The sequence below is a fragment of the Tribolium castaneum genome, chromosome 1 (assembly GCF_031307605.1).
Source record: "Tribolium castaneum strain GA2 chromosome 1, icTriCast1.1, whole genome shotgun sequence".
NCBI lineage: Eukaryota > Metazoa > Arthropoda > Insecta > Coleoptera > Tenebrionidae > Tribolium > Tribolium castaneum.
The window spans coordinates 20,778,485-20,793,302 of NC_087394.1; the positions used below are offsets into that span (position 1 = coordinate 20,778,485).

Here is a 14,818-nt window from a genome sequence, read left to right on the forward strand (position 1 = left end):
TTAACCACATTGTAACACAAAGACTTTACATTGTCGTATTTTACGAGAAATTTTAATGTTCCATGTAGAAAATCGATAAACCTATGCTACACGTTTTCGACTTTAATTTACATTGAACTATGTTCCGACTAGATTGCTTACACAGTGTCTACACTATCTACATGAAAATCAATTATCTGCGTATTGTGTGCTTATAAATGTTTGAAGGTACACAATTGTTATCTCTCTAATATAGAGATCCATCATTTCAATTTCGGTAATTCAACAAAGTAAAAGAAAATCAGTTTCAATAAACGACAACTTCTAAAGTATTAATTTATTTTTTAAGAATATTACTTGCGTAAGAAAACACTATTCTTTTGTTGTGAACTTTTGGAAGGTGACAACAGCTCTTCAGTTACCCTTATGCAAGCATACACTGGATACGAAAGTGCCACTCTCTGTTACGACCCTCAGGAGAACACCAGATATTTTGCTAAACAAACCTTCTAAATTTTGAATTGTAGTATATGTCTACATCGAGTTAAGAGTTAATTGCACGAATGTACAGTTATTACGACTATAATTACTGCTATTCATTGAGCAGGAGCGGATCCAGAAATAAATTTGGGGGGGGGGCTTCCAAAATTTTCCAAAACTTTAACTTTTTATTGAAAAAATGTTACAATGCAAATTTAGATATTTTACATAAAACACCCAACCTTGTGTGCATTTTTGGATATACGTAGTAGTTAATCATAATATTTTTTTAATAGTAGATTTTGCTAAGTTTTTGAAATAATTAGTTCTCATGGACAAAAATAATTAATAAGTTTTTAAATTTTTAATAATTAATATAATAACAACAATAATAATATAAATAATAATTAAAAAAACAACAACATAAAATACCGGGTGACTTTTAATGATTCAGGCAAAAAATCTATTGGCAACATTGAGTTATTGGTCTCCCTGCTAGCTTATTGTATGGAGCTGTTTCATCTGATGGCCAAGTCAGCGATCGTATGTCCGAGGTGCATGACAACTGAATATAAAATTTTGACAAATAAATTTGATAGTCAAGATTGCCAAATTTAGTTTTCAAATTGGTTACCAACTTGACCACAAAAATCACAATCATTAATAGTCACCCGGTACAACAGGCAATGTTAATTTACATACAGGCTGTCCGAACGATGCGAAAAAGCTTCATAAGTTGTATTTTATTAAAGATATTGAGTTTTTTTTTTTAGATTATAGCTGTGTTTTTGCTGCATGCTTACAAAATATTGCAGTATATATACAGGGTGTTTCAATATAAAAAAACACTAAAGCTATGTTTTTTCAAATAGAATACCCTAAATTTTATTGCATTTTTGTACGTAGATTTTAATACTGATGATGTTAACGTAAACATGTATAGGTCAATTTAGCGTAGTTTTTAAAATAACTTGATTTTTTTGACAAAAACACGCTTTTAAAAAATCATTACATAAAGATTAAGAATCTCAGAAAAGTAAAACTTTCACCACTTTAAAAAAGAATGTTCAAACTTAAAGACATTATAATTTGTATTAGCTTACTGCAATCACGAAGATAAAAAATGAAGAGATTTGTTGCAAATTGAATAACTTCAAAATTTTAAATGGAACACCCAATTTTTTATTTTTGCAAAGACACATTAAGTGTTTTTTGCTGAAGATATTTAACATTAAACATTAAAAAACAATTACTAACTATTGTTTCAGTAGTCGAAAAGTAAAATTTTTTGCAAAAATTAAAGTTGATATTAATTGATTGATATTAATCAACTTTAATGTTACCCTTAGGCCATTATTTGTCTTTTATTACAGTGAAATAACTAAAGTTTTAATATTTTGACGAATTTTTAATTTTCGTATAAACTTCAACAAATGATTTAACAATTTAATATTTTTTGATAAGCAAGAACAAAAAATAGGGTGTTCCAATTAACTTTTTCAAGTAATTCAAGTTTTAACAAACTTCTTAAGTTGTTTATGTTTCTAATTGCATTGCGCTAAGCAATTAGAACAGAGTTAAGTTTGAACTTTTCTCTATAAAGTGGTGAAAGTCCTACTGTTCTATGATTCTCTGTTTTTTTGTAATACATTTTTAAATAAAAAGTGTTGTTGGCAAAAAAATATTTCAAAAACTAAGCAGAATCGACCAATACAAGTTTAGATTAAAATTATCAGTATTAAAAGCTACATCTAAAAACGCAATAAAGTTTAGGGTGTTTTATTAAAAAAAAAACATAACTTTAGTGTTTTTTAATTTTGGAACACTCTGTATATACACCGCAATATTTTAGAAACTTACAGCAGGAACCTAGAAACCTAGAACCTAGAAAAAGGAAAATTCAATATTCTCAATAATAAACAAGTTATGGAGCTTTTTCGGATTGTAGGGACAGCCTGTTATACAGATAAGTAATAACGTAAAAAGAACTCAGCACCTTTCTTGTTTTACTTTTCAAGAATCTTCCTATATATTTTATTAAGTGATAATAATTTTTTTTCATTATAAGGAAAGGTATTTTGTGCTTTTTAGACTAACACTCAAAAATTACAATTTTCTGACGTTTCAATTTTAATTTTAATTTCTTCAGGTTGTGAGTTGTACATTGCCAGAAAATTTGTATTTTTTTAGTGATAAAAACATTAAACACCTTTCCTTCTACTGAAACTAAACAAAGTGGACAGAACCACATTAGAAATGTATTATTTACCTATTAATTTATTTATAAATGTGGATTAAAAAGACTTTAATGTGATTATTTAAAAAAACATTTGTTCATTAGGCTTTTATGCTATTAAAAAAATATAATTGATGGCGCCCTGCTCCTCACCCTAGATCCGCCCTTGTTGTTGAGGGTTGCATTTCTTCTCGTACATAACATGTGGCGTCCTTCCTCTATCTCTTCCTGCCGTTTATTAATCAAGTCCACAATAACATTTAAAAACGCATTGTAACGTAAAATAATTTTGCACCTAATTAGCAAAACATGTGTGTTTTATTTGTCCCCATTTGCTAATTGGCGTTGATAGTAATTCAGTGGACATGTGTGAAACTGGGTTAGCCTATTTTTTGCACAATGAAAAAATTCAAAATCACAGGTTGGTAAATGCAGGAAGCCAGTAATTGATGTTCGACATCTGCTTGCGCATCCGGCGATTTCTAAACCTCTTGTGAGACCCCTCACCTATTGATTGGTTGAAAATAGTCCAAAATAAGTTATGAACGGCATAAATACGAAACAGTTTATATGATGAGGTCAGCTGTAACAAGGACTCGCCCGGATTTTGCACCAGATGGCGTCGCGACGCCTCCCACTCCAGGTGCTTAGCGGACACCTTCCAAAAATGCGGATAGACTTCTTCATTAAATAAAGATTCAAGGCTGTGTAACGTATGCGAGGAATAATAGCACTACTTCCAGCAATAATGAAAACTACTACATCACCCCTGGTTGTAGTTTCGAGGGGAGCGCGCTCTAGCACGCTTCCTTGTTCCCTCCGCCGGTGCTTGCATGTCCTTCTCCTGCAAACAGCTTCGGAGCTTTCCTTTCAGTCAGACACCCTAAAAACGGTCCTCCATCTGTCTTTATTCGAACCGAACCTGCGGCGATGGCACGGCGAAGTGAAAGAGCGCTTGCGCAAAAGTGTAGTCAATGAATGAATTTAGTCCGTGTCGAGTCCCCGGAATCTAACAACGTAAATCGCAGGACCACCAAATTTAATTATAAACTGGCCGATGTGAGCTTTAATTGTCGTTTTCAATTATGACGTAGGAATTGAAACCCGAATAAATCGTGTTAGTGAAACCGCTCCGTTTTTCCGATTTTTTTTCGCTAAAGCACTCGCGAATTTTCGAAAAGCTCGCGCGATTCGCACGAGTGCTGGCGTATGTCTGGTGTAATATGGTGTCAGTGTGCAAACAGTCCTGCCGTTGTAGTTATTAGTTTGCAATCGTTGATAGTCAATAAACGAGGGTGTGTCTCCCTGCAGGAGCAATGCTGACCTAAATATTGCCACCAGGAAGAGGTAAGTTGCACCGGAGTTTTTCCAACACTCGATATCCTTAAATCCTATTCTCCGGAACCGACTTCATACATTCCCACGACCTCACAACCCATTACTCAGTGCTGGGAAATCGACGCATCGAAGCGAAGATTTGCTCCAGTTTTCGAAAGGATGACCGACGGATTCCATTCTTAATGAGTCATAACAAAAGCGGCCGGTGGGTGTGATAAAAGCACAATTGAACTCACTCAATTAATCTCGGCAGGCACCTTCTTGTCAAAGTTTTATTGTTTTTTCTCCTTCTGGTTTTACTCTTTTGCTTTGTTCAAAGCTCTAAATCACTTTACAAGGAAGAGAATGTTGCACATTTAATACGGGAGGGACTTAATGGCCTCGCTAACGTTTCAGCAAAAAGCCAAAGGGCACGGCCACAAATGAAAGGATTTGGAAAAAATAAATTGAGGTTTTTGCTGTCACATAATGCGGAAATATTTTTCTGTTGGTAACATTTTAAGCCTTTTAATATCTGAATTCTAGATTATAAACACTATTTTAAAACACGTTTCCGATAGCAACGTGTTTTCACAATTGGGGCATTTCATGTGAAGCGGACAAGTCAAAAAAATGCGACAATCTGAAATTCGGTTACAATTGTTCTCTTAAAAGGTGTGAATGTAAATTACGTAATGATTTTTTTGTGAGCGACTTGTTTAAAAAGTTATTGACTTCTAAAAATTGATCAAATATTAAGCATAAGGTTGTTGCAAACTATTATTCTGATTAAAAAATATATAACAAAATTTTAAAATGGTGATTTATACACAAAATACACTGTTCTTTTTAACTCAAAAATCGAATTTGAAATTTAAAATTTTTTTCGTATTGAAAACCGGAAGTGAAGTTTCAAATCTGAATTTTAGTAACTTGGACCATTTTTTTTAATTATTATTTTAAAAAATAGCTTAAAATAAATAGTTTACACTATAAGTCGCAAAATGGGATCTCTATTCGCTTAGGAGATATAGTACTTAATGTACTCAAAAGCGCGTAATTTCTTGCGTAAACCGGCCGATCACGGACATTAAGTACTGTATCTCCTAAAGAAATAAAGGGAAATCTGTTGACTCAGCTATATTTAGCTTCACTAATGCTCTGTTAGATAAATTAGAAGAAAAAAAGGTGGTTCTTGGAATTTTCTTACATTTCTCCAAAGCCTTCGATTGCCTAGATCATAACATCCTAATAAGTAAATTAAAGAAGTACGGCATAAGAGGAATTATGTTAAAGTTGATCACATCTTATCTTAATAATGGGTATCAGCAGGTTACAGTAACAAAAAAAGTACTGTATATACATTAAATAAACTTCTAATTAATCAAGATTACTTTTATTTTTCTTTAAACAGAATCTAGTGTTTAATGTCACTAACGACCATAAGTACAACACTCGCAAAGTAGACTTAGAGTATCCAAGACACAAACTTACGCTGACGGAAAAAAAAATTTTATTATGCAGGAATAAAACTATACCATAGTTTACCTGTGCATCTACGCACACCTTGTAATTTAAATTTATTTAAAAAGAAAATATTTGACTACATTTTGGATTTCGAACTATATACTTTAAATGAATTCTCTAACAGACAGGTTTTTTGACTTATGTCTTAAAATTATTTTTATGTTATTGTTATTTCTGTGTATAATACTAACGTTTTTCGTATCAGTTTTGTTACTATATCTGTATAAATTGATAGAAATAAATTATTATTATTATTAAATAGAGATCCCATTTTGCGACTTATGGTGTAAAACTCTAGATATTATAAGCTATTTTTTCAAAATAAAAATGAATATAAAAAAATGGTCCAAGTTACTAAAATTCGGATTTAAAACTTCATTTCCGGTTTTCTACACGAAAAAAATTTCAAATTCCAAATCTGATTTCAGAATAAAAAAAATACAGAGAATTTTCTATACATATAAAGCACTATTTTAAATATTTTGGTGTGCATTAGTTTTTTAAATAAATGTTTCCAAAAACTCTGTCTCATATTTTGTCAAATTTTTAGAAGTCAATATCTTCACAAATAAGTGTCATACAAAAAAATCATTATGTATTTACAATCAAGCTTTCTAGGAGAACAATTATCCTCAATATGACCGAATTTCAAGATGTCAAGTTTATGTCGTTGTCCGCTTCGCGTGAAATGCCCCAATTTTAAAACACGCTTCCCATAGCAACGTGTTTTAAAATAATGTTTTCACTATTTTAAAACACGCTTCCCCTAACAATGTGTTTTAAATTAAAATGTTCCAACAAATTAAATTTTGAATAACACTCTCTGATGTCTAGGTGTGCAACTCGCATACGCTTGTTGCATAACGACAGCCCTGAAACTTGTGTTTTCGCGCTCGTATTAATAATAACTATTACAGGTTGCTTCCAAAACACAAGAAAGAATTCTATAAAATGATTGAGCTCAATTGTTTACAATACAATAAGCTAATGAATTTATAAATTCCCCTTTATTCCATATTTATACGCAAACTTATTTATTATTTAAGCTCGTACCCCATTTAAAATTAATAAAATTCAAATATGTATTTGAGAGGCCGTCTGGAAAATTAATGTTGGAATATGAATTATAAGAGCCGTTAGACGGAGAGTAATGCATTTGAGGCGCTAAATGTTTTAAATAATTTATGCATTCATTCCTAAAATAAAAAAATAATGAGCAGTGCTTTCAAGTTGGAGTCAAATATAAATGAAAGGCACTTCGCTTAGAATTTTTTTGGAGTTGCTACATTTTCAGTTTTCGATCAAAAAGTAAGCACTATTGAACTGTTTTATGGTTTTACGATTTTTAAACTTGATTAGAAATTCAAGTAGTGTTTGAAGTGAACTACACCTTACACTACAGTCGATGCAGTCAAACAGTGCAAAGAACATAAAACTACAATCGTGAATTGTTGTTCAGCCAATACGTAGTGTAAGTTCTTTTTCTAAGATTTGGAGATAAAGTGAGACACAAGCAGTGGACTATGAAATAGTTGAGTCACTAAGTAGTAAAGATTAAAGTTTTACGGGATTTTTACCTTGAAGGTTTGTGCAACAAAAGACAAGATTACGTATTAAATAACAAAAATACTGCTGTGGGAAAGATTTAACGAAACGTTTCACATGTCCTTATCTCACTTCTCGATCTATTCCATATTTTTTTATTTTTACAGTATGATTGACCAACTCGATATTCGTGGTAACCCCGACCTAAACAATGGGGCGGATCGATAGCGTAACATACATAAGGCAAATAACCATTAAGCCTGATGATTCTCAGTCTGATATTATTTTCTAAATGATAATCTGTTTCATGACTGTAAATAGTTAGCTTTAGGCTGAAGAGTGGATTAAATCACGGCATACCTAGTACATACTGTCACCGATTGTATGCTTGTCACTTAAAAATAATCACTCCTCATTTAATCTGAGTGAAAAACTGTTTGTCCTCGGGGACTTGGAAGAGTTTATAACTTTGTAATTATTGCCCGAATGCAGAAATGCCGTTGGGGGCAAAGAAATAATGGAAAAGAACAATTTCAGATTCCAGAGAGAATATTTTGGCGTAAAACTTTGTTTTGATTACTTACTATTTTTATTATACATACAGGGTTATACATCACCAGATAGCGCAACAATTTTAAATTTTGTTGTTGAGACAGGTGTTTTAAAACAGTGGAGACGGTAAGATGAATATGGTGATCAGATCCGTTTGATGTTGAATTACTTGGAGAGTTTTTCTAGTCCAGGAAGAGATTTAATGAAATTTAATTCTCTTAGTAGAAATCCGATATTACCTTGCCACGAAAGTATTCTCATTGCTGGCATTGGAAAACATTTCTATACAGGCTGATTCTTTTAGGGCCCACATCAGAAACTTTTTAACTTCTAATATAGCTAGAGCTTTAAGATTTTGTGTAAAATGTAATCCAAATCGACTATTTTGAGTTCAACTAAAGTATTGTCAAAATTGCTCAATTTTCAGAAATACGAGAAATTGGCACCAACTTTGAAATTTTAAATAGTAACTATTAGCTGTTTCAAAATTATAAAAACGTTAAAGTTGTATTTTCTCTCAAAATTAGCTGTTATAAATTATTCATGCACTTCAAGAAAATAATAGCTAATGTAATTTATACTTTCAATGAGAGATCTAATCATTAATAACTATTTTACATTTTTATCAACCTTATTTAAAAAAATAATTTGGTAAAATGCAACGTTGGCGTTTTTATAGTTTTGAAACAACAAATACCTATTTTTATTGCATTTTTAAATTTGTCTCTTGAAATCGAGTAAAATGTATCCTAGTTGTTAATCTGATCTGTCATAGTTTTTGACGTATGTCAATTTTTGTACACAACTTTTCATTTGCTCGGGTTCATTGAAAAGATCACAGCTCGTGAATCCTTTAAAATAAGTAAATATTTTTTTTGCACTTGATTGCCAAGGGTTCGAATGGTCTTCTCAAATCTTCAAGATTGTCAACTGTCAAAATTCAAGGCTACTATGATTTTTTGAAAAAGACAATTTAAAAATGATTATAAAACAGTTTTTCCAAATGAGATGACTATGTTTTTTCAATGGAAATTAAAAGAGCATCAATTTTTATGCAAACTTTTATTAAACTCTTTTGTATCTGTCTTTTACAATTTTTGTAATAATCGCAAAAGACAGAATTTAGCACATTATTTTCATTTTTAATCAAGTAAACTTTCAAAAAATACGATTAAATTGTGTTTTTAATTAATAGAAATGTTCGATTTGTTCACCAGTTTTATTCAAGAAGTTTACAATTCGATGCCAGACTGACTGAATTACTTTACATAATTCACTAAATTATAATAACCCATTTTAAAATTATACTGCTTATTCCATAATGAACCAGATCAAAAGTAAATAAAATATTGAACTTTGACAATTGTTGACCATTTTGCAAGGTCTAGTTGATTAACTACGAAAATTACGAAATAAAATCTGTTTTTTGTGATTTTTTTCAAAAACTGTAAGAGATAGGTATAGGACGTATTGATAGAAGTCACCATAAATATCGATATTCTTTCGATTGCCGTTAAGAAAATAGAATCGTTCTATTTGAAAAAACTGAGTTATTGCAGCTTTTTGAAAACCATTTTGAAAAAATCATACTAGCCTTGAATTGTGGCAGTTGACAATTTTGACAATTCTTGAAGACTTATCGAACCTTCGGTTATCGAATGCAAAAAAAATATTTACTTATCACAAAAAGTTCAAGGGCTGTGACATCTTAGATTAACCCTTGCAAATAAAAATTTTACTCAGTTTGAGAAGGTGATTTCAAAAATGCAATAAAAATGTTTGGTTTCTATTTAAAATAAAAACTCAGCCATTTTGAAAACAATTTAGTTGAATCAGAATGGTCGATTTGGATTGTATACAAAATTTTAAAGCTCTAGCTATACAGAGTGACTAAAAAGTATGGATACAATTAAATATTTTTAGAACAATTTAACAGAGAATTTTGAAGTTTGGTAAACAGTTAAAAGTGTTTAAATTTTATCATCTGAGAGCTTTTTCAAATTTCTATCGTCATTTATTTTGAAAATACAAGGCTAACATGATTTTTTTAAAATGGCACGAAGGGTCAAATTGAATCATTTTTAAAAGAGCATTTTTTTCTAAATTCAGTGATGTTTCATAATACCTACCTTAAGTTTTATTAAATGGTAAAAAATTAAAGTTCAAAAATTTTCTGGGATAGTAAAACTAAGTTAGCTTTCAAAATACTGTTACTATTACAGTTTACTGTTACTGTTATTACAGTTATTACAGTAAAACTGAGCCAAAAAAAATTTTTAACTTTTACTTATGTTTGGTCACTGTTTAAACAGCAAAGAGCTAACGACAAATAGAGACAACATTTTCAAGACTAACAAAATTTTACATTTTCCAAAATTTTTAAGTTTTGATTAAATTAAGGTATGCATGTGTTATACCATAGAACTCAGAAAAAAATGCTCTTCTCAAAAATATTAAATTTGACTTTTGTTGCTATAAAAAAATCAAGTTAGCCTTGTATCAGAAGAACAAATGGAGATGGAAATTTAATAAACATCTGAAACGATATAATTTATATACTCTTTAGCATACGCCAAATTTCAATAAGTTTTGATGAATAGTTTTTATAATATTTAACTGTAATCAATAATTATACTTTTTAGCGACCCTGTATGAGAAGTTAAAAAGTTTCAAATGTAGGCTCAAAAAGAATATTTGAAGCATATCATAGCAGAGAAATTAAAATTCAGTAAATAATTATTTTGAACATACTGAAGACTGAAAGGAGAAATTAAAGAATCCTTAGTTAATTTCGTCTTTTAGTCAATATTTCCAATATGATTTTTCTGCATACAGCACTTCTTTTCAACCCTCTTCGATAAAGTTATATCTGGCTGGTTTCTCCAGAGACGCCCTATGCACAGGCCGAGCTAATTTAAATTTTAATCAAGTAACATGTTGAAAAATAAATTGAGAGTCCAGACTTTGCTTGTTTTCGAATGGAAAAGCAATAACTGCACATTTTTAATCAAATTTTGTTTTTAATTAATTAAAGTGCGTGCATTTGTAGCGAGCATTGTATTGAATTTCTCCTTGACTTATAAATTCATCGCGAATTGAATGAAAAAGTACCAGTTGGTGTATGAATATAAATTCGGACGTATACAAGTGAAATGAAAATAAAGGACAAGGATATGACAGTTATGAATAAAGATACGCGAGTATTCCACCCACATAAATCATACAGTGCGAAATGCCACCCCTAAAATAAGGGAGTAAAAATAACAAATAAAAGGGAGTTGCGAAATCGAAATGAAAACACTCGTTTTGTTCTTATTTCCTGCTCTCGGTTAATGCAAAGTACAGTTATCTGCAAAATTAATGATACGTTTACCGGGTAAATAACAGGGAAACGTGTTCAGCGCAGCGCCAATATTGTTATTCTAGGTACGTTTCATATTTGGTCATTTTTAGTGCACGAAACTGCGCCCAAAAAGTTGTTTCAGAAAGCAAACAGTGAATATTGAAGTAAACATGGGCAAGGGACCCGCAAAGCTTTAGCTTGTTTGTAATATGCACATAAGCTTGCTCAAAGGGCAAGGATAAGGTCAGGGTAAAGGGAATGGTCAAGCGATCTAACTTAGGCAAGAAGCCCCAGAGAAATGAAGTTAACGATGAGGAAGTTTAGAGTAGATTGAAACCAGAAACAAGATTTGTTTCTAAAATTAATTGATGTTAGTTGATTTTAAAAATTCTCGCACCTACTGTGTCATTTATTTTTTCGTCTACACTTTAATTAACAGAAAACACTCACGTAATTAAAATTTTTATCGAATCGACCCGTTAAGCAGTCCTCGTTACCAAAGACAAATAAAACGCAAATTTCTAGTATTAAATTAAAGTGGAAGGGTAGAGCTTTTTCGCTTTTTGCCTTCAGCAGTTTTCTTCGCTTACTGTCTTTCTGAAATGCAAATTCACTTAAGTAAAATTATAAAACGGAAAACTAATTAAAATTACTTTTGCACTAATACCTACTATGAATGAGAAAATCTCCTTTCAGTAGGAATAGAAAATGTTGAAAACCACGAACCATAAATTAAAAGCGATTCAAAACAATACGAGGTTTATGAGTTCTAGCTTTTTTTGTTAAAAAAATTAAATTCTTAAATCTTTTGTTTTACTTTACAACTGACAGTTGAAATTTATTATGAAATGAGGAATAAATCCATTATTTGAGATCCAATTTAAACGTCAAGAAGTAAATAATTGCACAGGAATAAATTTTGTTTCTTAATTAAGAATTGATGGTTGTGCAAATTGCTTCTTTAGCATAATAAATTTCCAACAAAATGAATAAAATATGTATTACTCTACACCAATTTATGAGCGAATTCAATTATTTTGAGCTGCTTACTACAAAGAGGTTTTCCAAATTTTAATTTAATTGCATTTTTATGAAATTATGAATGTACTCTACTGTCCACTTTCAATGCCCACAACTAATAAGAGTTGTTTAATAAACTAGTTTATTAATCGCCCATTAACAAACGAGTTTATTACAATATTTTTTTGTTGATCGTAATGACAAAATTTGAAATAATGATGAGACATTATAAAATACCTTCATCCTTTGTTTGTCCTCGAGATAGATCATTTTTTAATTTTTCGACACTTTCCACTTTTCCACAAAGACTATCAGAAGAAAATAAATAACTCCACACATTTTCAATTTTACATAAAAATCACGTTTGCTACAAAAACATAGTTACCATTGAAATGATGTTAGTCGTCATTGTCATTAACTAGTTGTTTATAACAAAATATCATTCAAACGTCAAAATCCCACAAACAGTTACTACTGAAAACGAGTGTATTAATGACGTCATTAATACACCCGTTTTTAAATAAAATAATTTATTAATATCGAAATTATTAAACGGTTAACGAAAAAAATCTTTTTGTCGTTCCTATATATTTTTTAAAAAATACAAAAGGTAAATGTTAGGTTACGAAATGATTGCAATCCTGATTTTCTTCAAATTTTTAATGTTTAATTCGACTAGTTTCGCCTGTTACGGCATTGTCAAGATCTGTACAAAAAACACAAATCGCACATTTGGTTACAACAATTACAAAAAACTTACGTTATTTTGGTTGGGAATGTGTCTAATATCAAGACATCGGGGAAAAAAGAACTCAACGTTTCCTCCCACTCTTTATTTATACTTGAAAACATAATCAAAAAATTCAAAAGTACGCGTTACAGACACATTCCTGTGACCTTACGTAGAACACGTTAAAAATTATAAAATATAAAATTACATACCTCCTAAATTTGAACGTATTAAAAAGTATATAATAAATAAAACATGTAGTTATTAATAATTAATAAACAATTAAAACATAAAACGCACAATACATACAGCGTGTTAGGGAATGGTTTAGCAAAAATTTAAAGGTAGATAGAGAATGGCAAGACAAACCGATTAAGCAAAATTTATGTAAATAAAAAATGCATAGTTTTCCCAAAAAATCGTTCTGAAATTAAAGTCCCAAATTTTGAGAACCTCTGAACTAGAATTATAAAAATTAGCGTAAATTTTATTATTATTGCCAAGGCAGCAGAGGAAAATTAATTTCTTGGTCCACTACGTTATTCTTCTATTTCAATTTGTGGTTTATAATTAAATTTTACAAAAAAAATACATGTTAGCCACAATTTATAAAATTTCCAAAACGCTCATGCGCCACCATCTCCATTTTGTAAAAAAAATTAAAGGCTCTTTGTAAGTATTTTATCAACTAAACTATTTGAAAATCCATTCTCTCTTGCTATTTTTTTAATGATATTTAGTTTTGTGTTAAAATTATTTACTGATATATTTACGTTAATTAATCTATGTATATAACTATTAATACTTGCAAGTTAATGACTATTACAATAATTAGAATCTATCGGTATGATGATGTGAGAAGTGTGAGTGGGGTTTTGAAATATTTCGAATTCTGTTTTATTTTCTATTTTTTGTAATGTTATATCTTCAAAGTTAATATTTTTATCTTTTTTTATTTCTAATGTAAATTTATTTTTATTATTTAATTTATTAACATTTTTAAAGTCTTCTAATTTCTCCTTCCCAAAGTAATAAGATATCAACATACCTATTTCAAAATTTTGTTTTTGAAATAAATGGACAATTATATACTTAAACCGTCTTTTTGTTCATATAATATATTATCAAATTAAAAAAAAATTGTTCTAACGTAATTTCTAACAAGTTCATAATTGCTTGAGTTATATCATCTGCTAAATCTGAGCGAAACATTTTGTTTTTAATAATTTGTTTAGTCATTGGAACCGGTATGTTGGTAAAAAAATATAGTTGAGTAAAAATTAAACTTTATCTAAGAAACTAAAGCTGTAAAATAAAAGAAAGTTGTTATGATAAGGGAGTGTCTTTGGAGTAAAATTTTGCTTAATTTTGTCATTTTGTTGCTTTTCCGGAAACCCGCGTTAGGGAGAGCCTTGATAACGTCATGAAAAGTCAACATTGACTAATGACCTGTGACAAACAATGCGTTTAAAGCAATTTAAGGCGGGTCCCTTTTCGCTTAGCATTAGCACGATTATGCTAAAAAGTGGCAAGTAGCATGATCGTATAAGGTCTGAAGCTGGGTAATTTCCGTTGGCAAGTAAGAAATTCAGCGCAAGCACCCACAAGGTGCCTTTTTCGCAACATAAAACAATCACCCGTTGTGCAATAATTGCTTAAACCGCTTCCATTACTATAAACGCATTGTGCGAACACATCCAACATTTAAATAAGCGAGTATATATTCATAAATGGTCCATTTCCTGTATGTGTGTGACTGACATTAATTCACTCCTTTACCTACGTTCTTGTATTATTTATGCGTCAAATCCGCACGCACGCAAAGAGAAAACACACTGGCATCAGGGCAAAGCTGCGCTTTGGCAAACAAATCACGAATTTCAGCTGACATATTCATTTTATTCGATACTAATTGGCTCAGAAGCCGGGAACATACACAAAACGGGTCACTTTTTCCTCAGGATATCTGGTTACTGGTCCCTGGACGGCTCACTAATTGTAAGTTGGCTGCTATTCCAGGAAGTCGTCTTAGAATTCTGGAAAAATCTCCGATAAAAGCAGGAAATCCAAAAATTGACTTCCTATTTAT

The 14,818-nt window shown here is 30.7% G+C and overlaps 1 protein-coding gene across 8 annotated transcripts in view; it reads left to right on the plus strand.

Moving 5' to 3' along the window:
- The first annotated feature begins 3,663 nt into the window (after positions 1-3,663).
- The window catches only part of Liprin-gamma, a 71,772-nt gene continuing 60,617 nt past the window's right edge, over positions 3,664-14,818 (plus strand). For 7 of the 8 annotated variants that reach the window (XM_064355659.1, XM_008201031.3, XM_015978196.2 and 4 more), the window contains exon 1: positions 3,665-4,042. The gene's annotated coding sequence lies outside the window, so the exon portion shown is untranslated. Of the gene's footprint in view, positions 4,043-14,818 lie in introns of all 8 variants that reach the window. The other variant, XM_064355661.1, reaches the window with a different exon arrangement.